Consider the following 23662-nt stretch of genomic DNA (forward strand, 5'->3'; position numbering starts at 1 on the left):
GAAGGCATAACCCTTTGAGTACATTTATTTTGAATAAGTAGAACTGGTTGATTGATACATCAGTTTGGGGAAAATAGGATTGTGTTACAATCGGCTACAGGGAGTAATAATAATATGGAGTGGGGTCATGGATTTTCAGGAAATGGTAAGTCACAGGAAGCTTGGGGTATCCCTTCCTTTGATACCCGTTCTTCTCATAGTGCCCTAACACTTTGATTCTGTCAACAGAGATCACCTAGGTCACTTCTTCATAGACATACTTGTGCTGCTTGACTTGTCGACCGCTGACATGCAAAGTTGCGTTTACGTGAGCTTCAACAAAGATGAACAGCTTCATGATCTTTAAATCCTCCATCCACTTGATTCTCTTCAAGTTGGTCTGAAGGTACGTGAGTCGATGGACTGCTAGGTAGTATATTCTTGAGTCTCCCGTCCATCTCTGCTTCTCATACAGGGGCCAAGGATTATAAATGTGGTCCAAAATATTCATCATGCCAAGCCTCTGACGATAATTCAAAGCATGCGTTGCAGTCATGAACATGACCTGGAACACCAAGAACTTGTTCCATGCTTCGTGACTCTACAACCCAACATCCATAAGGGAGTAAAGAAATGTTTTCAACAGAAAACACTGCTCTATTCTACTCACCCCCTGTTTATTCCCTTATTCCCCTTATATTCCTCCATTAAGTTTCCTTATAATCTTTAGATCTCATTTGTTTGCTCTGATACCAACTGTAACGTGTCCGCTTGTCCACTTGTGGGACACGTCTTAGCAGCCCATCAGGAAGAGAGTCTAGAAAGCACCACCTGGCACTCACAAGGAATGTCACAGGGTCTACGATACCAACTGTAATGTGTCCGCTTGTCCACTTGTGGGGCACGTCTTAGTAGCCCATCGGGAAGAGAGTCTAGTATGCGCCACCTGGCACTCATAAGGAATGTCACAGGGTTTGCGATCTAGGTCTTTCCGAGTATGCCCCGAAGCGGAAGTATCCAACCGTTCCCACTTAGGACCGACCTGAAGTCAGGGTTTTTTTTCTATCAGCCAAGTCTCTAGGAAGTAGCTAGCATCAAGCTCTAGATGAAACACTTTGCATAGGAACAACAGGGTCGAAGCGGATTTATGCTGCACTTGGTTCATGGAGAATGGGAAACGAGAGAGATGTGAAGCTCAACCTTTCTGCCCATAAGGCATAGTTCCATTTTCTCCCCTAAAACAATACAAATCGGGATTCTAACTCTACTAACTCTAGGTCTTCATAGTTTCCTTATCACATCTTTTGAGAAAATTTCCCAGCTAACGGGGACCACCCTTTCGTAGGACGACCCAAGTCACGTCCATCACACTTTCCTTGGGTTGTTTAGTTATCTAATTACCTACCACATTATGTTTGACATGCAAAAGCAGCTTCCTTAATTAACCAATTTAAACAGAGGTTCCTTTATGTAACTTAGGCACTGACATTAAAAAAAACAATGTCAAGCAAGTTCCTTTTTCAAATATTTGATCTTTATTTATCATAGTCTTGGAATACATCAAGTATCTTGCCCGAAGGCTATCCCAGCAATGATCAGGATTGTTGCTCCAAGTTTCACCCATAGACTAGTACATGGGCCTTGAGATCCCATCTTAGTCACATCGGCCTCTTGTGTGGGATCCGGAGGCAAGGAAATTACAGCCAGAGCCTCCCCTAGCACCCAAGCATCCTCCCGCTCCAAGCAGCACCCATGGAGAGACCTCTCACGGTGGGTTCGGTCCATGTACCCGGCGCGGCTAACAACCCCCTTGGATAGGGCCAAGTAGGCAGTCGGAGATAACTGAACCTACCTCTCCCTCCAGGCTATTAACCTGAAGCATTAAGTGTTTGGCCTTGAATTAGTTCCTTGAGCAAAGAAGTTCAAACAATGTACCTAAGTGTACAATTACAATCATTTCTGTGGTCGTTCGTACGACCAACTACTAAGGTGTGATTCCTTCTTCTCGAATACTCCCAGCATTCGATCCTAGATCGTTCGCGACTTGGTGAGATTCCAAGGGCTTGGCAAGCTAGGTTGCTTATTTACCCTTTTTCCTTGGGTTAGGATTTATACCCTACCGACCCCAATTATCATTACCTTTGGTCTCCTTGTACTATAGTCAAATAGATCTTGGACAAACCCGTCGTTGTTTGTTGGTCAATTTGCTTCTTGGCAATTCACAATTGCCCTAAGTTTGACAAATCAGTCCCCAAGAGAGAGAGTTGTAGTAGGATGACTATTCGACTCTTAATGAATCTAACTTGTAATTAGATCTCGCCTTCCTCAGCCTAAGATGTAGTAGTAGCATCTTATGATTTAGTTGCAATAGCATATGACCTTGCAGATCTGTTGCACAAGATAGGTAGTAGTACCTATCTTGAGGAATTACATCTCCTATCATATGGCATTCTTTGATTAATAATACCTTTGATCAAGGTATAAGATTTGGGAGTTCCATTGATCCCAATCCAAAACCCCTGTCCTTCTAGCTGAAGATTGATTTGGCTCTAGGATTTCTTGTGAGATCTTAACGTTTGGTCCTTCAATCTTTAAGATGAGAACCCTAAGATCACGTCCTTTTCCCTTATGGACCACTTGTCCCTGTTGAGAATCAGCAATCACACTCAAACAGCCTCTTTGTATGGAGTCTCAGGGTCAAGGACATGCAGGCTAACTTATCCCATATGCACAATGGTGCCTACTGCAGTTTCCTACTTTCCTATAAAGCATTGTACTTGCTTCCTTTCTTAATGCAATGATAGTACTCTTTTCATTTCAGTAAAGTGTCAATGTCATTGTCCACATACACAAGATTGTGTTTATGAGTCCAAGTCTCAATCTTGGAACCTAATTCACTTGTGTAACAAACAGTGTCCTTTCCATCATGAGTCTACACTTCTTTTTCCATCCTCCATAGCTTCCGGTTTTGCCATGCTCTAGATCCCGCATTTCTAACATGGTATCAGAGCCCAGTTGGGCATGGCATTGCTTGTCTAGCCTCTCTTGATTCCTTTCAACCTCAGTCTAGCTCAATGTCAGCTCATGACTTCATCTCCCAACTCTACTCTCATTGAAGCTTCCATGGCAGTCATAGCCAGCAGCACCCTGTTAGATTGAGCTGCTTATATCTCACTCCACAGGTCAAATCTCTTGGAGATTCCTTCTGGAAAAGTATTCTCCAACTCACAAAGCTTCCCTGTATTACATCAATCCAGGACATTGGACCATCTGGAGCTCAGCATTGTGAAAATCCTCAATCTCTGCTCTGTGTCTGCCATAGCCAGACAGGACCTACCTCACTTGGAGCTTCCATAACTCTTCAATCAGGCCATTTCAGCCCACGATTTCTTCTAGGGAGTTGTTCCTCTGCTCAAGGCGCTTCATCCTGGCACAACAAACAACCACATTGGCAAGGTACAGCTCTGGCATTGCACAAATTTGACGTCGCTGCCCCAGACTGCGCCGATTCTGTTCGCGCCCCCTGCGTGCTGCATACTGTCCACAATTTTGACGATTATGATAGGGCTTTTGTAGCCCATGAAATCAGCTTCCTAGGCATATAAAATTTTTTGAAAATGATCCACTGTAGCTCCTGCAATCAGCAAAAAACCAGGCCCCTGTCTCAGAAACCCTAATTCCACCATAGCCAAAGCTTCAAAATCTTGACATTTTTCACTGTTTCTCTCACTGAAGTTATCAACAGTGATTTTAATCACTGAGCAATACTCTCTGAAGTTCATTAAAGTACTGTCACTCAGATCTGAAGGCATCAGCATCAAATCAAGAAGGGGAAGTTCACTTGGATTTTAAAAGAGAGTAAAAGACTTTTGCAGATTTGGTATTCATTGACACTCAGTTAGTGTTTTTTAACACTTGTGTCTCTCAATCAATTCTTCTGTTGCTCAAATCTAATAAGTCTGAAGTTGATTTGCTACTGTTCCCGTAAATCTAACATGGGAAAAGACTCTCCAAATACTCGATTCAAAGGAGTCGGGTTCCACACTTGGCAAACCCGCATCAAGCTCATCCTGATGAAGAAGGGTCTCTAGGCCATCACAAATGGCAAAGAGAAGAAACCTCGGGACGCGGACCTTGCAACTACTTGGCAAAAGAATGATGACAGAGCTCAGGCCATTATCAAACTGGAGCTAGACGACAGTTATATCCACCATGTGGATAACTGTGAGACCTCACAGGATACATGGAAAAGACTTGACACCCTGTTCGATGCACAATCTAAATCATCAAAGTATGGTCTCCTGATTGAGTTCTTCAGGATTGAAATGAAGTCCAGCACATCACTTGCCACACATCTCAATTACATGGAAGGACTCCTAACCCAACTTGCAGGAATCAACATTAAAATGGATGAAGATGTTTGCATCGGTGTTCTACTTAAGAGCTTGCCTCCTGAATATAATAATGTATCAACAACTTTAATCAACATGCCAAATCCTGAACTTGTTGATATCTAGGCATCACTGTTAGAAGAAGAAAAGAAACTAAAAACTAAAGAAGAACCAAGTACCTCTAGAGATGAGCATGCATTATATGTTGGCAACAGGTACAAAGGCAAGAAGGATCAGCTCTTTTGTGACTTCTGCAAAAGGACCGGACACACCGAGAAGTTCTGCCACGCAAGAAAGAGATCCCAAAAGACCTATCTAGTCGCAGTCAAAGAAGAAGAAGAAAATGGAGCAAAGGAAGAAGAAGATGAAGATGAAGACCACCAGGATCGGAAGGACAAGACTCATCAGTCCTTGTACTCTCATAATTCTGATAGACTGTTTTAAAAGCCTTGTATTTTTCCTTGCCCTAATGCTTCCTACCATAAGCTTTGTAAACTCCTTATGTAACTTGGCATTACAGTCTCTGTACACTTTGTGAGGCCCCTGTTACAGCCTCTGGATGTCCACCATGTTTATGGTACCCACACTTAGCTTTTTTCTGCGACAGCCTCTGGTGTTTTGCCATGTCTGTGGTATGCCCACACTTTGCAGGTGGTTCTCATTACAGCCTCTACACACTTTTGTGCCTTTTCTAGTTGTGATTGAGGAGGGGTGTTGAGAATCAGCAATCACACTCAAACAGCCTCTTTGTATGGAGTCTCAGGGTCAAGGACATGCAGGCTAACTTATCCCATATGCACAATGGTGCCTACTGCAGTTTCCTACTTTCCTATAAAGCATTGTACTTGCTTCCTTTCTTAATGCAATGATAGTACTCTTTTCATTTCAGTAAAGTGTCAATGTCATTGTCCACATACACAAGATTGTGTTTATGAGTCCAAGTCTCAATCTTGGAACCTAATTCACTTGTGTAACAAACAGTGTCCTTTCCATCATGAGTCTACACTTCTTTTTCCATCCTCCATAGCTTTCGGTTTTGCCATGCTCTAGATCCCGCATTTCTAACAATCCCTAGTAAGATTGTCCAATCAAACAATCCTGGAATTATCCTCTTTAAATGTCCAAGGCTGGCGTAGGCCTTGATCGATAATCCAACCTAGAGTTTAACCTATATGCGAGATGCGTTTAGAACATTATTGCATAAGTGCATCTTTTAATACATGAACCATATATTCAAAGTGCAACAACCTTTCATCATGATGGTGCGAGAAATATAAGTACCTTGACATGCAATTTAAAACTTTTTCGAACATTCCTATGATCTTCTTAAAACAGAGGGCTCTAATGTAGTAAATTTCCAATGCAATTAAGTTTTCCCTATGGGAATTTATACTTAATATACCCATATCATACAGAAATGAAAAATGTGAATTTGATGGAACTTGAACATCCGCAGGAGGGGTATTATCGATTCTTGTGCGTCGGGTGGGGACTCCTACACGTGCTCCTCTTACTCCCACGTATGCTCCTCTTGTGTGGCGCTTTGGGGCCATCGCAATTGGGATTTGGGATTAAGTCAGGCAGGTGGAGGGTGTGCTGAAATTTTCTGCAAGTTGGCAGTCCTTCCTTTCCGCAAGGGAACTCTGTTCACAAATGAATTGTGTCCTTCCTTTCCGCAAGGGAACTCCCTTCAAAAATAAATTGTGTCCTTCACCCGATCTGCGAGTGAAGCACCCCTAAGAAGCTTTTAGTGGAAGCTTCTTTAGTTTTTTGCTTTCTATCAGTTGGGCATGACAGCACCTCCTCCTCCTCAATCTTGTTGGGAATGATGAAGAAGATGAAAATGTTGATGACGAAGGTATGGGGGCGGCAGTCCGACGGCCTGGTGGCGTGTTAGGTGGAGCAAGGGGTGCGTGGCATGTTGGGCAGAGTAGGGGGTGTGTGGCGTTGAAGACCATGATCTAGAGGGGGGGCTCCCCTTGTATAGTGGAGGGTTGGTTCATGGGTGGGGGAGATAGCCATTTGGTGGGCCGCCACCCGACACCTGGGGGGTGCATGCCCCCTCTCCCATTCTTACTCCCTCTCTCTCTCTCTCTCCCCAACATGTTGTCGGCAGGGAGAGAGAGAGGTAAAAAATTTGAACTAATTTTAAAATTTTGAAAAGGGGGGTGGGGGGTTCTTATGGGAGAGGCATGGGAAGGCATTTGTAGGGGAAATGTTACATAAGCTGGATTACAATAACTTTGTTTTATGGAAGTTCAAGATGTCAAACTTCTTGATTGGAAGAGGCTCTTGGGATCTAATCATGGGTCTTGAAGATGAGCCCAAGCTACTAAAGGATAGACCTCCAACACAAGATCAATTGAAGACACATAATACAGTGTTGGAAAAGTCTAGCAAGGTCTTGCATTGGTTGTCCTTATGTGTGTTAGACACAAAAGCTATGCAAATTGCAAATTGTACAACACCAAAAGCCGCTTGGGACTTGTCGATGAATAATTATGGCCAAGATCTCACTAGATCCGTATGCAAGATGATGATGAACCTAAAACAACACCTGTATGACAGATTGTGGGTTATATGATTTCTTGGTAATGCCATTTGAGCTTTACCAATGCTCTAGCTATCTTTTAAAGTCTAATGAATAAGATTTTACAATCTTTCCTGTTTCAATTTGTTCTTGTTTTCTTTGATGGCACACTGATTTACAATAAGACACTACAAGATCATTTGTTACATATGAGGAATATTTTTGATGTATTGAGATATCACAAACTCTTTGCTAAGAGGAGTTGCATTCTTTACCTTTAGCTAGACATTGGAGTATTTAAGATATATAATAAGATCATAAAAAGCTTTTACTAGAAAGAATTATGGAGAGATGTAAAGGATTATGTCATGAAGTAAATGTCTTCTCAGCATAATAAAGATAGTACCCATAAGCTGGGTGGTCTAGTGTAGCCTTTACCTATTCCTACATGCAAATGGATGCATATTACCATGAGCTTGATTACTGGCTTACCTATTACCAAAAGGGGATGTAATAGTATCTACCAAGACATAGTTTACTAGTTTAGAAGTGGATAGACTCAACAAAACAACCCATTTCATTTCAACCAAGACATAGTTTACTAGTTCACAAGTGACTAGTGAGTTTATGGAGTAGATCTTTAGATTACATGGATTACCATATGTGATTGCACATGATAGGGATACCAAGTTCATGAGCAACTTTTGGGAGATGGTATTCAATTCCATGAGCACTAACTTGGATCCTTCTATAGCCTATCATCCACACACTAATGGCCAAACACAAAGGATAAATAAGTGGTTGGAGACTTATTTTTGCCATTTCTGTCATGATGTACACCATGCATGGTATTCATGGTTGCATTTGGTCGAGTTTACTTATAATAACTCCACTCATGCTAGTATGGGAGTTTCACCCTTTGAGGCTTATATGGTTACAAGGTGGCCTTACCTACATTCATTATTAGTGAGAAGATCAACCCTCATGGAAAAGATGAGTTGGAAAGAATGCAATCCCTTCTTCAACAGTGTAAGATGAATCTTAGGAAGGCCCAACATCAAATGAATATGTATGCTAATGAAAAGAGACAAACTTTAAATGAGAAGATACAAACTTTAGAGTTCCAAGAAGGGGAGTTAGTTTTGTTCAAAGTACCCAAGTCTCATTACTCTACTTTGAAGAATGGATCTAGTAACAAACTTACTCATAGGTTTTATGGACCCTATAGGATCTTGAAGCGCATTGGAGACTTAGCAAATAGACTAGAACTACCATCTTCTGCTAAGATTTATAATGTGTTTCATGTCAGTCAGTTCAAACCCTTTTATGGTACTTAGATGGATACAATTGATGAGCTTCCTTTTATGGATGAAGAAGGTCTTATTTAGCACTTTCCTGAGGAGTCATAGGTTAGCATAAGAAGAAGCTTTGATGTTATTCTATCATTTAGTATTCGATCAAATAGAGAGGTTTATCACCTGAGGAAGCTTTTGAAGGCCAAAAACTATATTAGACGAGTTTCCCTACTTACAGGATGCATTAATGGGTGGCTGGGACATAGCTGTAGTGGAGCCAATTATGGTGTAGATAGGGCTTAAATAGCAAACTATTTTAAAATATTTTTTGTTCTTCCTAATATTTAGAAATATACTACTTATATAGAGTCAAAGTACTCTTGAATGCTATGTTTTGACATGTGGCACACATAATTTGGATACTTCTATCAAAAGTTATGGTTGATTTTTTTCAGCAGGGTCTATTCGTACACCAAGCTATCTATTCATTATTAAGCTTGTTTCTTGAAGATCTAAAGGCTCCAATTTCTTTTTGAAGACATCTAGATTATGTATATGGAAGTTGCTTTTTTTCTCTCTACTCTTTGCTCACCTACATATGTGATCGTTGTTAACATGTATCCTAATCTTTCAAAGCCTTGTGCTCTAGATCCAAGTGCCTTTTCTACATCATGGATAGTTTTTATGATAAAAGAATTCACGTTTTTATTATTCATCACAGTGTGTAGCCATGTTGTCCAACATTGTCACTTGGATCATGCTCATCATAGAATTATACCAATTACCAAAGAAGAGAGCATGTATTAACTTAGCTTGAATTCTCACAATAAGGTCTAGAATATCCACTAAGCTTATGTTACCATTGGTAGATACTTTATGTTTGCCCATCCCAAGTATTGCATATACATCTCTTTTCGGCCTCTTCACCTTTTTATTTGGTAGGCCTAGGGCTTTATGGACCACTTCTAGAGTGAGAAGGATCTCTACCTATGTTTGGATTCTTGATTACCACTTCTTTTAGGTTATGGATTTGCATATAGCACAAGCGGTGATACCCTTTGACCTTCATACTCAGCTTGTAGTCCACCTACTCTTTCTTGATAAATGATCTAAGTGATTTGGTTGCACATAGTCTTTTGTCCTTATCTGACCATGTCTAAAATCTAGCAATGTCTTATAGTGAGAATTTGAGAATAATATATTCAAAGTACCTATAAGAATATGCATTTACATGGAATTATGAAAACCTACTTCAATACACTCAAAAATTTATACGTAAGAGGAAAATTGTACCTATTGAGAAATGATTTTGCTTGCATGATCCCTCCCCCTCCCAATTTATTTGCAATACTTCCTAGGATTGCATGATGGGGGGTGATGGGAGAGGTGGTGTATGTTTGACATGCAAAAGTAGCTTCCTTAATTAACCAATTTAAACACAGGTTCCTTCACGTAACTTAGGCACTAACATAAAAAAAACAATGCCAAGCAAGTTTCTTTTTCAAATATTTGATCTTTATTTATCATAGTCTTGGAATACATCAAGTATCTTTCTCGAAGGCTATCCTAGCAATCATCAAGATTGTTGCTCCAAGTTTCGCCCGTAGACTAGTACACGGGCCTCGAGATCCCATCTCGAGTCACGTCGGCCTCTTGTGCGGGATCCGGAGGTAAGGGATTTACAGCCAAAGCCTCCCCTGACACCCAAGCGTCCTCCCACTCCAAGCAGCACCCACGGAGAGACTTTTCGCGGTGGGTTTGGTCCATGTACTTGGCGCGGCTAACAACCCCCTTGGATAGGGCCAGGCAGGCAATTGGAGGTAACTGAACCTTCCTCTCCCTCCAGGCTTTTAACCTAAAGCATTAAGTGTTTTTCCTTGAATTAGTTCCTTAAGCAAAGAAGTTCAAACAATGTACCTAAGTGTACAATCACGATCATTTCAGTGGTCATTCCTACGACCAACTGCTAAGATGTGATTCATTCTTCCCGAATACTCTTAGCATTTGATCCTGGATCGTTCGCAACTTGGCGAGATTCCAAGGGCTTGACAAGCTAGGTTGCTTGTTTACCCTTTTTCCTTAGGTTAGGGTTTATACCCTACCGACCCAATTATCATTACCTTAGGTCTCCTTGTACTATAGTTAAATAGATCTTGGACAACCCCGTCGTCAATTTGCTTCTTGGAAATTCACAATTGCCCTAAGTTTGACAAATCAGTCGCTAAGAGAGAGAGTTGTAGTAGGGCAACTACTCGACTCTTAACGAATCTAACTTGTAATTAGAACTCGCCTTCCTTGGCCTAAGATGTAGTAGTAGCATCTTATGATTTAGTTGCAATAGCATATGACCTTGTAGACTTGTTGCACGAGATAGGTAGCAGTACTTATCTTGAGGAATTACATCTCCTGTCATGTGGCATTCTTTGATTAAGAATACCTTTGATCAAGGTATAGGATTTGGGAGTTCCATTGACCCCAATCCAAAACCCTAGTCCCACTAGGCTGAATATTGATTTGGGTCTAGGATTTCTTGTGAGATCTTAACGTTTGGTCCTTCGATCTTTAAGATGAGAACCCTAAGATCACGTCCTTTTCCCTTATGGACCACTTGTCTCTAGTAAGATTGTGTAATCAAACAATTCGTAGGAATTATCCTCTCCAAATGTCCAAGGCGTAGGCCTTGATCAATAATCCAACCTAGAGTTTAACCTATATGCAAGATACAACTAGAACATTATTGCATAAGTGCATCTTTTAACACATGAACCATATATTCGAAAATGCATTATTTCCTAAAGATATCCTACATTAACCTGTTGAAGGTAGCAGGAGCATTCGTCAGCCCGAATGACATCACTAGGAATTCGAAGTGTCCATACCTTGTACTGAATGCAGTCTTCGGGATATCTTCTTCTTTGATCCTTATCTGATAATATCCAAATCTGAGATCTATCTTTGAGAAGATCCTTGTCCTTGAAGATGGTCAAATAATTCATCTATTCTTGGAATGGGGTATTTATTTTTGATGGTTGCTTGATTCAACCCTCTGTAGTCAATGCATAGGCGAAGCGTTCCATCTTTCTTCTTTTGGAACAACACTGGAGCTCCCCATGGTGAATTGCTAGGACGGATGTAGCCTTGATCTAACAGTTGCTTGAGTTGCTCTTTCAATTCGATAGCTTCTGGGATGGACATCTTATACGGCCTCTTTGCGACAAGTGTAGCTCCTGGCACAAGTTTGATTTCGTGGTCGACTTCCCTTTGGGGAGGAAGTTCTGCTAGATCTTCAGGGAATACGTCTGCATATTCCTTTAACCATTAAGGTTCTTCTCCAGATTCCTGATTCTAATCTAGCTTATTCAGTTTAATCACATAGATAGGTAGACCCTTTCGAACACCTTTTATTATCCGTGTTGCTTTTGCAACCTGCATTTTTGGCTTACCAGCCTCACCTTGAGTCGTGACTAGTTCCCCTTCAAAATTGCGAAAGGAGACTTGGCCCTCCCACAGTGGATGTAGGTATCATTCGGTATTAGCCAATCCATTCCGAGTAAACATTCATGGACACCTAGGTTCATTACCCTAAATCTCACAGAAGTTGGCTTCCCACCCAGTAGGAATTTCACCTTAGCAATTTGCCTAGTACAAGTGACCTCACGACCATTTTCTAATTCCACAAGTAAGGTAGGTGCATCTATTGTGGCTATCCCTAATCTTTTTGCACAGATTGGTGAAATGAAGGAATATGTACTGCCACAATCAATCAAGGTTTTGAAGCTTTTACCTTGATATTCTGATGGAGTTTGAATCATCGAGAATTGGCGATTCGGACCCTTCTTGTGAAGAGTGGCATGAACCATTGCCCTCTCAATGTCAGTATCCATGGATGGATCTTCTTCATTGTCCAGCTCCTTGATGGAAACATTGGAGGTTCTCCCTCTAGCCATAATGGTGGTTCCTTGGCCATGAGCAGCTCTATTTTGACTTTGGAATTTCCCCTGGCGATGCCCTTTGCCAAGCTTGGGAAACTCCCTCTTGAAGTGTTTGGGCTCATTGAAATGGAAGCAACATGGGTTGCGATCATTGCTTTGTGTTGGAACAAAGTTGTTGATAGCATTGACTCTAGCTTTCTTTCTTTCGCCCTGATTCTGACCCTATGCTCTCTTAGACTAAGCCTTAGATATGCCCTTATTTTGATCCTTGTAAGGCCAAATCCTATTGTTCCTTGGTTTGGTCTGCACCTCCTGTATTATTGGAGCAGCTCGAATGAGTGCATCTTGTAGGTCTGTTGGGTGCATTGATTCCAATCGAGTGTTTATGTGTGGATTCAATCCAATACAGAATTTTGACACCTGCTGTGTCATATCCATTGGAGGTGCATACTTTAGAAGTGAGACGAACTTCAAATAATATGCTTCAAGGGATAATCCTAGCTGCTTCAAGTCATAAAATTCATTCATCTTTTGTGTGCGGTAGGCAGGTGGCAGATACCTCCCTCTCATAGCTTCCTTAAGCTTATCCCAAGTGATTATTCCCTCCGAGATCTCTTGGTCTCTGCACCACTGTTTCCACCAAATTCTCGCTTCGCATGTTAGCTTAAGTTTGGCGAGCATGGCTTGGTTAGTAAGTGCAGTTCCTGCTGCCTGGCCTCATAGAAGAGATAAATATTGGGAACCTTAAGGGATTTCATCCACCTTAATCTCTTTAAATTGTTTTGGAGGTAAGCAAGATGGCTTGCGTCAATGTAACAATACCCTTTGCTTAACATCCATCACCTTTTGTAATACATGGGTGAAGGATTGTATATCTAATCTAATATTTGCATCATCTGGTTTCTCTAGCTAAAGCTAGAGCAGTGCATTGCTAACATAAACATAACTTGGAAAATCAAGAATTGTTCCCAAGGTTCGTCTTTCTGTCAAAAATAAAGAACACATATCAATAAGAGAAGATTTCACTACTTAAGGAAAAGTTTTAATTTTAAATAAATAAAACTAGTTTTATTTACTTGCATCGTGTCCTACATCAACATGCGCTCTGTGTTGCCCGAGCTATTCCTTGGCAGTACATTATTAGTAGCCCATCAAGAGATGTCCTAGGAAGTGTTGTCTAGGATTTTGATAAACCCTTGGAGTTTGCTAACTAGGCTCGCTTGAGTCTACCCCATAGTGGAAGTTTCGATCGCTCCCACGAGGATCCACCTAAGTTTTTCTGGTCTAATCTATTACTATAATTAATATTAGAAAATTCTAAGGTGATATGAGTAAGTCTTTTTGGTTTCTAATTGTCCATCAATCAAGTGTGATTTTTATTCCTTCTTAGGAAAGCTCTTGGCTTACCAAGACCACCCAGTCATAGGTTTGGATCCGTTAGGGATCCATCCTCCTGCTTCCCTTGAGAGAGTAGTTTTAGTTACTTAATTATCTACCACTTTAGGACGTTCAACATATAAAATCAAAATTTCCTTGAATGATCTCCTGATACAAATTCATTACATGCCTTTAATTTACGATACAAAAATAGAGTAAAAAATTTCCTTCTTAATAGTTCCTTTTAGAAAAATGACTTTTACAATGTCTTCTGTTCAAAGTATTATTCTCTCCAAGTTTCATTCCCAACTAGTATTGGAACTTCTAGAACATAGTCTGGAAATTGAAGGGTAGTTGGCAGTTTGTAAGAGCCTAAGGAGTTTATGACTAGAGCCCTAGTATCCTCACCTCCTCATGTCGACTAGAGTTCCCTACGACAAGACCTTTCGCGTCATGATTGGTCTAAACTCACTAATGTGAAAGAAAAAAAGAAACCCCCTTGGAGTAGGCTTTATTCACGCTGGCCTTGGGGAGGTCTAGTGCCATCAAGAACACTACCTCAATCAGCATTCTGTGTTCACCAGAATACTGCCTCAGTTGGCGATCTGTACCCAGCCATCCATCTTTTCGCCTGATGATTTTAGGAAAGATCAGTACCTAGCTTACAATCACAAACATCTTATTTCGAATGCATTATACATAAACTCTTAACAAGTTTATTTCCAAGATAAATCTTTTCTTTCAAAAAATAATAACATCAAGGTAATTTAGCATAAGTGGCAAAATAACTATAAGTGACAAAATAACTTCGAGACAAATTAGCCTAAGTAGCAAAATAACTTCGAGACAAATTAGCATAAGTGGCAATACCTTCTAGTAGTCTTCCTGGATTCCGTCGTCCTTGGGGATTAGTTTGGATTGAATTTAAGCAAGAATTTCATACTTGAGGATAATTCCCTTGGAGTTTTGTGGGTCTTTGCCTGCAATAAAAGAAAATCTTGATTAGTTTAATTATCATTTGGCAATTTCATCTCAAGGTCTCTTATATATTGAGGATTAGCATTTGTGATTCAGAGTTTTCATTTGATCAACACAAAAATAAAAAATATTAAATCTTTTAGGGACACAATACCTTCTTTGTACTCGTATAGGTTCATCTTGTACAGACCCAAGTTAACCCTTGGAATTTGCAGTTAAGAATTCTTGAAAGAAATTATATACATGAATTGAATAAAATCTTATTTTTTGCATGCAGCTTCTATTACCTATTCATAGAATAAAGGCATGCTAGTTGCTTTTATTTAAAAAAATTAGTACTTGAAGATCCATGATTGGTGCTTGGTTGATGGTATTCACAGCTTTGTTTGTAATCCCTATACTCGCCATTCCATTTGTAGTAATCATGTCCGTAACGTTATTGGTAGCTCCTACCTCTGCGACCTTCGTAGCTTTCTTCTTCTGGGCCATAGTCTTTATTGCGAGACCACAAAAAAGGGGAATTTGGCGAAGGATCTTGGGGGTGATTAGATTGAGGGAATTTTGATTGACAGGGGGGAAGGGAAGCGATCACCAAAGATTTTGAGAAATCGAGAAGAGTCTTGATTCCATAAGAAGGAATATGATAGAAGGGATGGAGGAATTGAATTTGAGAGCTCGTGGAGTATCTCCTTGTTTTCTTAATGAGAAATTCCCGTGCTTGCACTTCTCTTACCTCACTCCCTCTTGTTCTATACTCCTGAGAAGGGCCTCTCCCCTCTTGCTCAGATTACTCTCAATGGCTCCCCATGCCTCTTATTTATAGCTAAATTAGAGAGGGTGGGTTGTGGCTAAGAAGAAGAGTTCTTTATGGAGGGAATCTTGGAAAAATCAAAAATCTGATGCTCAGATCACAAATCTGATGGTTCCAATGGCTTTGAAAGGGGGGTAAAACCCCAAGACACCAAGACACTTGATTAGAAATCTTCTAGATCACTCCTTCTTCTCCTTGTTTGAAGTATTGTTTGTGTTGGAGGTAAAGGTGCCTCCACCTAGCCACCCGTGTATTACTACGTTGACAGTATCCGCGCCTCGCTGCACATTGCAGGCAGTGGGCACCTGTCACCATCACTTTATTCGTTATTCTTTTAGTGATAGATGAATAAAGGAAAGGCCGGTCACACATTGTGATTGTTGGAGTTCCCATTTCTTGTCTCTCTCTTTCTTGCTCTTGCTCTCTCGCCATAGCTCTCCAAGTGCAAGCTTCGATCCTTCTCACCTTTCAACTGGTATTCATGACTACTCGAGCTTGGTTCGTGACTCCTTTAGCTTCCTATTGATTACCTACACTCATTGGGTCTCCTTTTCCTGACAGCCATAGTCGACCTTCTCGAGCTCTTGTCACTCTTTGGCCCCCCGAGCACCTTCCGAAGCACCTTTCCGGCCCCTTTGGGCATCCTCAGGGCATTCCAAGAAAGGTATTCATTCATCTTCTTTAGGGTTTCTTGCTGTTCACAGGTCTACAGGTCTGTAGTCAAGAAAGGGGCAACCACCATTGAAGCTTGCTTGCCTCATATCTTCCCACAACCTTTTGTGTGGCACCCTAAGCTTAGAGTGTGCCTTCTTTGGCACCACTTTAAGCCCCCCTTACCTTATTCAGTATAGCAGCATGGCCAATAACAAACAATAGCATGATGGTGCCACATCTCTAGGTAGCATGGGAAGTTCATCGTCTACCTCATGTTGATCATGCTTGGACTCTTGGGCATTGTGACACTACTTGGTCTGATCCTTGGCATGTCTTGAGCCTTGTAGAGGCTTTGGGGCATTGATATTCAGCTTTGGTTTGATTGTATGTACAACAAATCTATTTTCTATGTATGCAATTGATATTTACATCTACATTGGAGCTCTCTACATACACTACTTCATGCCCATATGCTATGCCATTGATGCCTATGTTTGATGGATGTTGTGCACATGCTTTGCCATGATTTTGACATGATATTTGGGCTGAAAAAATCATAGATTTCAGCAGTGAATCACTGCTGTACATAGGTGGCGGGCTGAATCTCATTTGCTTATGTTTGGATATGCCTATTGGATTTGGGCTATGTCTTGGATGTATACATTGATGTAATGACTCTCGAGGATCGACATAGAGCTTGGATTTTCTCTCAGATCATTGGTTGATCTTGAGCTCTGCTTCACATAGCATTTGGATCTCCAGCTTTGATGTACTTCTGCATGTACTTTGCTTGTGTCAGTCTGACTGGTCTTGACATGCTTGGCGTATGCCATCTCTATACATGCTAGTTACATTGTCTTGGAGTTGTTTGCTACTGTGACTTACTTGGGCTTGACATCTGATTGCTCGATTGGCTATTTCTTGGCTTGCCATAGTTACAGTTTGGATGTACTTGATGTCTATGGATACTATGTATGGATGCTACAGTTCCTATATGCTCATGACGTCTTATTGATGCTTGATCTCGGATCTTTTGCTCATTGGTGCTTTCATATGTCTTTGTTGAGCTTTTGTGCTTGATACTTATGGATTTTGTGCTAGTGGGAGTGTCTTTGGATGCTTTTTGATAGACATTGAGCAGGTGGCTTATACTATTTAGCACTTTGGATACTTGAGACTATTGGGATCTTCACTTTGGATGATGCTTGGCTTCTACTATTTGGTCCACTATACTTGCTTATTATGAGCTGACTTGGGTTCATTTTCTGTGAGCTAATACCTACTTGTATCAAGTCTTAGCAGTGGGTGGCAGGTACATTTTTCTTTGTTGATTGGGGGTGTACTGACTCACTGGTAGATGTTTGCATGACATGCTTGGGTGTTGGTTCATGATTCCATTGTCATATGCCTATGCTATGCCCACATGATGCCAGCTTTGGACTTGGCAGTATTTGATTGACTTGGGATCCGTTTTTGGCACTATCAACTCTCATTTTCATAGTTTTGAAATTTATTACAACAAGCATTTATATATGGGGCTAACATGGAATTTTCATGCTGAATCATTCCGATTTGATGTAACTTTGATGGTACTTGGTGGGAAGCATCATTAAATGCTCATTTCTCGCCATTTTGCCTTGGTTTTGGTGGGTTTTTGGTCATTTTATGCAATTTACAGCAAGCAGTTTTGAACTGTCTGCATTGTTTCAGATTGCAGTATGGCATCTTCTTCCATTGACAGTCCTATCTTCAGCATCACTAAGCTTGATGGTACAAATTATGCCTATGGGAAGAGCCAAGTTTGGCAGGCATTGGTGCAAAAATCACAGATAAAGCCATTAAGGTTGAGTGGAGAGTAGCCTGAAACTATGACTAATGATGAATGGATGGAGCTTGATGAGTTATTCAAGTCCACCCTCATCTTGTCTCTCACTGAACAAATGCATTACAATGTGATTGAGGAAGCATAGAGTGCTTGGCAGCTTTGGGATAAGATCAAGAACCTCTATGACAAGCAAAGTCCAGCAAATCACAGGTATGTCACGCATGAGTGAGCCCTTGGATTTGGTACATTTTGATGTCTGTGGGCCCATGCCCTGTTAGTCTTTGGGTGATGCGAAGTATTTGTTACCTTCATAGATGATTTTTCACGTAAGGTATGGGCTTATCCCATAAAGCTAAAGTCTGATGTCTTGGCAGTTTTTCAGAGATGGCTTGCTTTTTTTGTAGAAAACCAGTCTTGGCATAGGTTGAAATGCCTTAGGATTGAGGAGAAACCTCTCAAAGCTGTGGTCAGGGAGGTGACGCATCGAACCACTCAACCTGGCAAGGCTATTTAGCAGGCCACGGCCATGTCCCATAAGGACACACTAGAAAAAGAGAATGCTGAGGCCCAACCAAGCACATCAACGGTTGACCCAGTCCAAGGTCCTGAGTCATTGAGAGATACATCTTCACTGACCAAGAAAAAGAGGAGAAAACAACAAATACAACAGCAATCACAGGTGGTTGTGGACCCCAAGAGCGATTGAGAGCTGGGGAAAAAAGCATCAAGTCCATCCACCAATGAACCCATTGATGTCTCTCCTAATAGCGGTGAAACTTCAGTCACATCCGTGTGCTCTGAAAAATCAAAGCAGCCATTGCCATCAATAGTTGCTTTCAACACTCAATCCATCGACAATGGAACTCACATCGACCAATCAAGAGTGGATACAATGTCGTCACAACAGGGTGACAAATCTATACCAGTCACATCCGAGAAGAACCATGACAAAATAACAGCAAAACCTCAGGAAAAACATGAGAATCCCAAGAGCATAAGAAATCCTAGTGTTGACCAATCTTGCTCATCTATGCCTGAGCCCCCAGCTATGCTAAAGCCTAAGGAAACTCCTAGAACCTTGCATGAGATGGCAACCGAGCAAGCCCTCGTTGAACATAGAAGTATTGCAGAATGCCTAGCTGAGATCGATGCTAAGCTCAAAGTGGTCGCACGTGTCTACGTCCTTGCGGACATGGGAACAATCCCCAAGGAGCAGCTTGGAGATTACTTGCCCTTTCCTCTATCCTGGGAAGAGCAAGAACATCTTAACGAGCACTACGACAGGCTCCTGCATCAACGCATGCGACTCATCTCTGACGAGGAGGCTGACGAACTGCGCTTAACCGTCACATTCAATGAAGTGCTCTGCCGATCGAATCTCGTAGACATAGAGCAACTAAAGCGACTGTCAATAGGCCAGAGTCAATTTGAGCAGCGTTGGTGCGAAAGCCCCGTTGTAATGGCCGAACTAGGGGCTCAGATCATGACAGTCTCTGAGGAGACCCAACCTACGTGGCACCAACTTCCCTTCGAGTGCTAACTGGCTTTCGGGGTACGGACTTAGCTGCAACTAGCCTAGAGAGCCCTTTGATTGATAAGGTTCTCACTGAGGAGGAGTTACACATTGCCAGTAGACTCGCACAAGGGTCCATGCTGCTCGATGTGGCAAAATATCTATCGGTACTAAGTAAGCTGCCACGAGTGCTGGATGCGTGTGCCATGCTCCAGTACAACCCTGAGTTCTACAATTGGTTCTTATCCTCGTGAAGTGACATGGATTCATAAATATGTATATAAATAAACACTGATTTTTGTGTCACCGTGTATAAACAATGTCAACACACACAAGCAATGATAGTCAAGCACAGGGAGAAGAGTTGGGTCAGACAAACTAAGCTCCTCAAGTCCTCCTCTCATCACGCATTTAAAAGCGGTGTGACCATCCCCACCTCCAAGTGAAGGGCATGCAACCCACATTACCGCCATAGAAAGCCTTGACCAACAACTCTGATGGTGTAGACAGGGTGTAGTCCCTTTTTATACACCTTCTTCCCTTTTTGGTCTATCCTTTCGAGGATGTGCCCTATCCCACTCCATGACAACCAGTCCACACAACTTAGCATAAGCCAATATCTGCTAATGACTGGAGTCAAAATGAACATCATCATGGGGGCCATCCCTCTACAACAAACACTGCATGCCTCACCCCTCCCCTTCTTGTCATATGCACTTGATAAACCACACTAAAATCCCTTCCATGCGAACAATTGTATCATATATCAATGCGCACCTTGCAGGTCCCCCTACGAGGAAAACATGGAGAGCCTAGGGCAGCTGGCTTGCAAAGACGCTCTCCGCCTGCCGATGGGAACATCCAGCATAATCTAAGCGTCACTTCCCGACACTCCCGTGGAATGTTTTGGGGTTTTTCGCCCAGGGTTTTTTGAGTCCGGCCTTGCAATGGAACATTCATGGCCAAACCCACTAAGATCGACCTAAGATTTGGGTTCCTAGGGGTTAAGGTCTGACAGCATTCTTAGCGTCGCGTTTTGGACTTCCTGCTTTACGCAGAGATACCAATCCAAAGCAGATCCATACCGCACTTGGTTGAAAGAGAATGGGAAATGAGAGGGATGCACCGCTCAACCTCTCTACCCGTAGGGCATAGTCCCATTTCGGTCCCCTAAAACAACATGAATCGGGCTCTAACCTAGCAATGCTTAAAGGTTGAACGATGGTAAAATCTTGTGAGAAGCCTCCCAGTTCTCTGGCACCACCCTGCCCCATAGGATAGACCCGTCGGGGTTCTATCCACCCGCTTCCCTTGATAGCTTTACTTTTCTAATTAGATCCTACCACAACCATGTGTGACATTTAAAATCCGTTCTGGACTAGACAAGGGTGTCTAGAGCTCCATTGACCCCAAGCGACCTAGGAGTGAAACACAGTTTCTGTGGTTGGCCATTTCACCACTCGAACTTCGGCCCGTGAATTGAGCAATCCCCTCTTAGGTTAATCAGTGGTGCGATATTGGAGATGATCCACCCATGCAAAATATCCAAGTTAATTAATTAATTCAATTAAGCACAATTAGGGCAATCAGCCTAGTATCATTTTCCAAGAAAACACCCCTTTATTTTCCCATGGCAACTTGTCACTGACCCTTGCAATGCATTTACCATCAAGCACAAGCACTTGGAATAACCATCCAAATCACATCAACAATTAGTTTAATACAAAAGTATTTAGGACATTATTTGATCAATCAACAAAACAATGGTATCCTTTTCCAAAAACTGCAAGAATAGTCGCGATAACCTTTTCATCATGTATTTGCTCTCCCCCTTGGGATCTAAGTGATTCCATGCAAAATTTACTTAACCTTTGGCTAAGACACATACCAAGGTCTTATACAACTATGCAAGAATGTAAATTCTATTGAGCACTTATAATGATGGATAACCTAACCCTCTTCTCAGCAAGTTCAAAAGCATCGTTCTTTCCTTTGCCTCGGGTTTCCCCAACCCCTTGAGCTGTTTAATTGCCTTTGAGGCCTGAAGTTATTTGTATCTAGCCCAATTCCCAAATTTGGATTGATAAACGGAGTGGTTATTGGGCGGATCCCAAGGTGTCTTAGTCTTTAATCCTTATGATCGTTGTTTGTACAAGCATAACATCAAGATTCCCAATCTAACAACATGAGCTATTAGTGAGAGTTTGGCAAAGGTCTAGAGCTTTGAAAATGATTCTCTTCTAGAATAAGTTGCATTCCATGAAATCTATCAGACATGAGAGTTGCAACATATACCTTTGAAGTGATGAAAAATGCACCTACTATTGCGAGGATGGGAAGTTGGCAATGCTTGAGTCTTATAAATTTATGAATTCATCATAAAGCATCTAAATACAATGGTCTTCTCTTGATATGCGCATTTGGGGAATTCAATCTTTCAAATACTTGCAATGCAGTTTATCCTTTTTAATGTCCTATTCTTGTATGGGTCTAATGCATCTCATGCAAGAATCAAAGCAAGCATTGATCAATTTGGAAATATGTTACTTACAACCAGTATCATTGTTGGATGGGCAGTGATGTCCTCGCTCGAGGCTTTCGTTGCAAGATTGCCATTCGTGTGTGACATTTTCTGCTTGGGGGCCATTCCCAATCTTCATTCCTCATGGATGCGAGTTGCACAAGACTTTCGTGCTTTTTCCTTGGTTAACGGGCCTAATTTGGGGAGAGAACTAAGCTGCGGGGGAGGATAATTTTCGATGGAAAGGGTATAGTGATTCGCGGTCAATGAGGAAAAAGAGATGTGTGTGGCCACCCTCTTAAGAGGGGAAGAGAAGGAGAACCTTCTTGAGGGTTCTCTCTCTCTCTCTCTCTCTCTCTCTCTCTCTTTTTCTCACTCTCTCCCTCTCTGTCACACCATCTCTCTCTCTCTCTCTCTCTCTCTCTCTCTCTCTCTCTTTCTCTATCACCCTCTCCCTCTCTTTCTCCCTCTCTCTCTCTCTCACCTTGTCTATCACCCTCTCCCTGTATTCCTTTAGCTTGTCGTGGCCCCCTCTAAGGCTTCATATAATCTTTTTATTACGATTGGGGAGGGGGGTTTTATATAATGGGGGAGGGGTGGTATTATTGGGGGGAAATGTAGGGAGAAGGTGGTGTGGTGGTGGCAGTGATCACCACCCATTCTGCATGGCGGTGGGGGCTTTTTACAGCTACCCAGTTGGGCCGTTATGCCCAAGGGGGGGTGCTTGGCCACGTGGCCTTACCCCCTCCATCATCACCTTCACTTCCTCTTCTATCGATGTGTCATCGCCTCCTCCCTCCTCATGCTCGTTGCCACCCTCTGCCACATCAAGTACTTCTTTCCCCCCTCGACATCTATTGGCGACGGCAAGGGGGAAAATGAAAAAAAAATATTTTGTTAAAAAGGGAGGGGCGTTCATAATGACGGGATGCTACATCCTCTCCCCCTTAGAGAACTCGAGATGTCCTCATCTCGGAAGAACTAGGGATTTTGTTCTCGAACCTGTGGAGTAGGGATCCATCACACATTCATTGTGACATTCTGATCACTCATAAGCACGTGGTCTTTTGAATTAACAACTTATTGTATTTGATATATCCGAGTCAGGATTATAGGAGAAAAGTTTATTGTAGTTACATCTCATGGATATCTTCTAGGTTTTTCCTAAGTATCTGGTATATTCTAGATCACTTGAGCTTGTACAATTTCATTCTTTGTAAGTTCAAGTTCTCTTTGAGTTATGTTGGGACAATTGACATATTTATGTCCAATGTTGTGGCATTCAGAGCATTGGTGTTTAGGGTGCTTTGGACATTCCCTTTTGAAGTGACCTAACTCCCTACAATAAAAACAGTCCAGAGCTTTATCACCCGCAATCCAAGATTCATGGTCGTCCTTGACAGAATTTTCTTCATTAGACCAAATTGCCTTAGGATCCTTTTAGATGATCGCAATGGTCCTTTATCTTGGAAACTCTATTTCCAGATTGTCCTTTCCTTAGTTTGGGTCTAAGCTCCATGGACTATCAGCTTTGCTTGTAATACTAAAGAATACTTCCAAGCTTCAACATTCTAATAAGACCCAACCCATATTAGTTGAGAAGAAATGACTTAAGAGAAATTCATTGCAAGTTATAATTGTCATTCCTTGCCAGAATATCTCTAATTATTTGCAAGTTCTAGGCTCAAAATAGATGGAACTCATATTACTCGGGTTGATTGTAGTTACAAGAGTAAAGTTTATTCCAATACAAGTTGTATTTCATGTCAACAAAATTTAGGATTTCTAATCATCCTGAAGAGGTGTTGTAAGTTTTAGGACTTTGTCTTCATCTGATTCCTCTATATATCCGAAGA

The sequence above is a fragment of the Lygodium microphyllum genome, chromosome 24 (genome assembly GCF_053477565.2).
Source record: "Lygodium microphyllum isolate KBCC chromosome 24, Lygodium_microphyllum_v1.1.10, whole genome shotgun sequence".
NCBI classification, from domain to species: domain Eukaryota; kingdom Viridiplantae; phylum Streptophyta; class Polypodiopsida; order Schizaeales; family Lygodiaceae; genus Lygodium; species Lygodium microphyllum.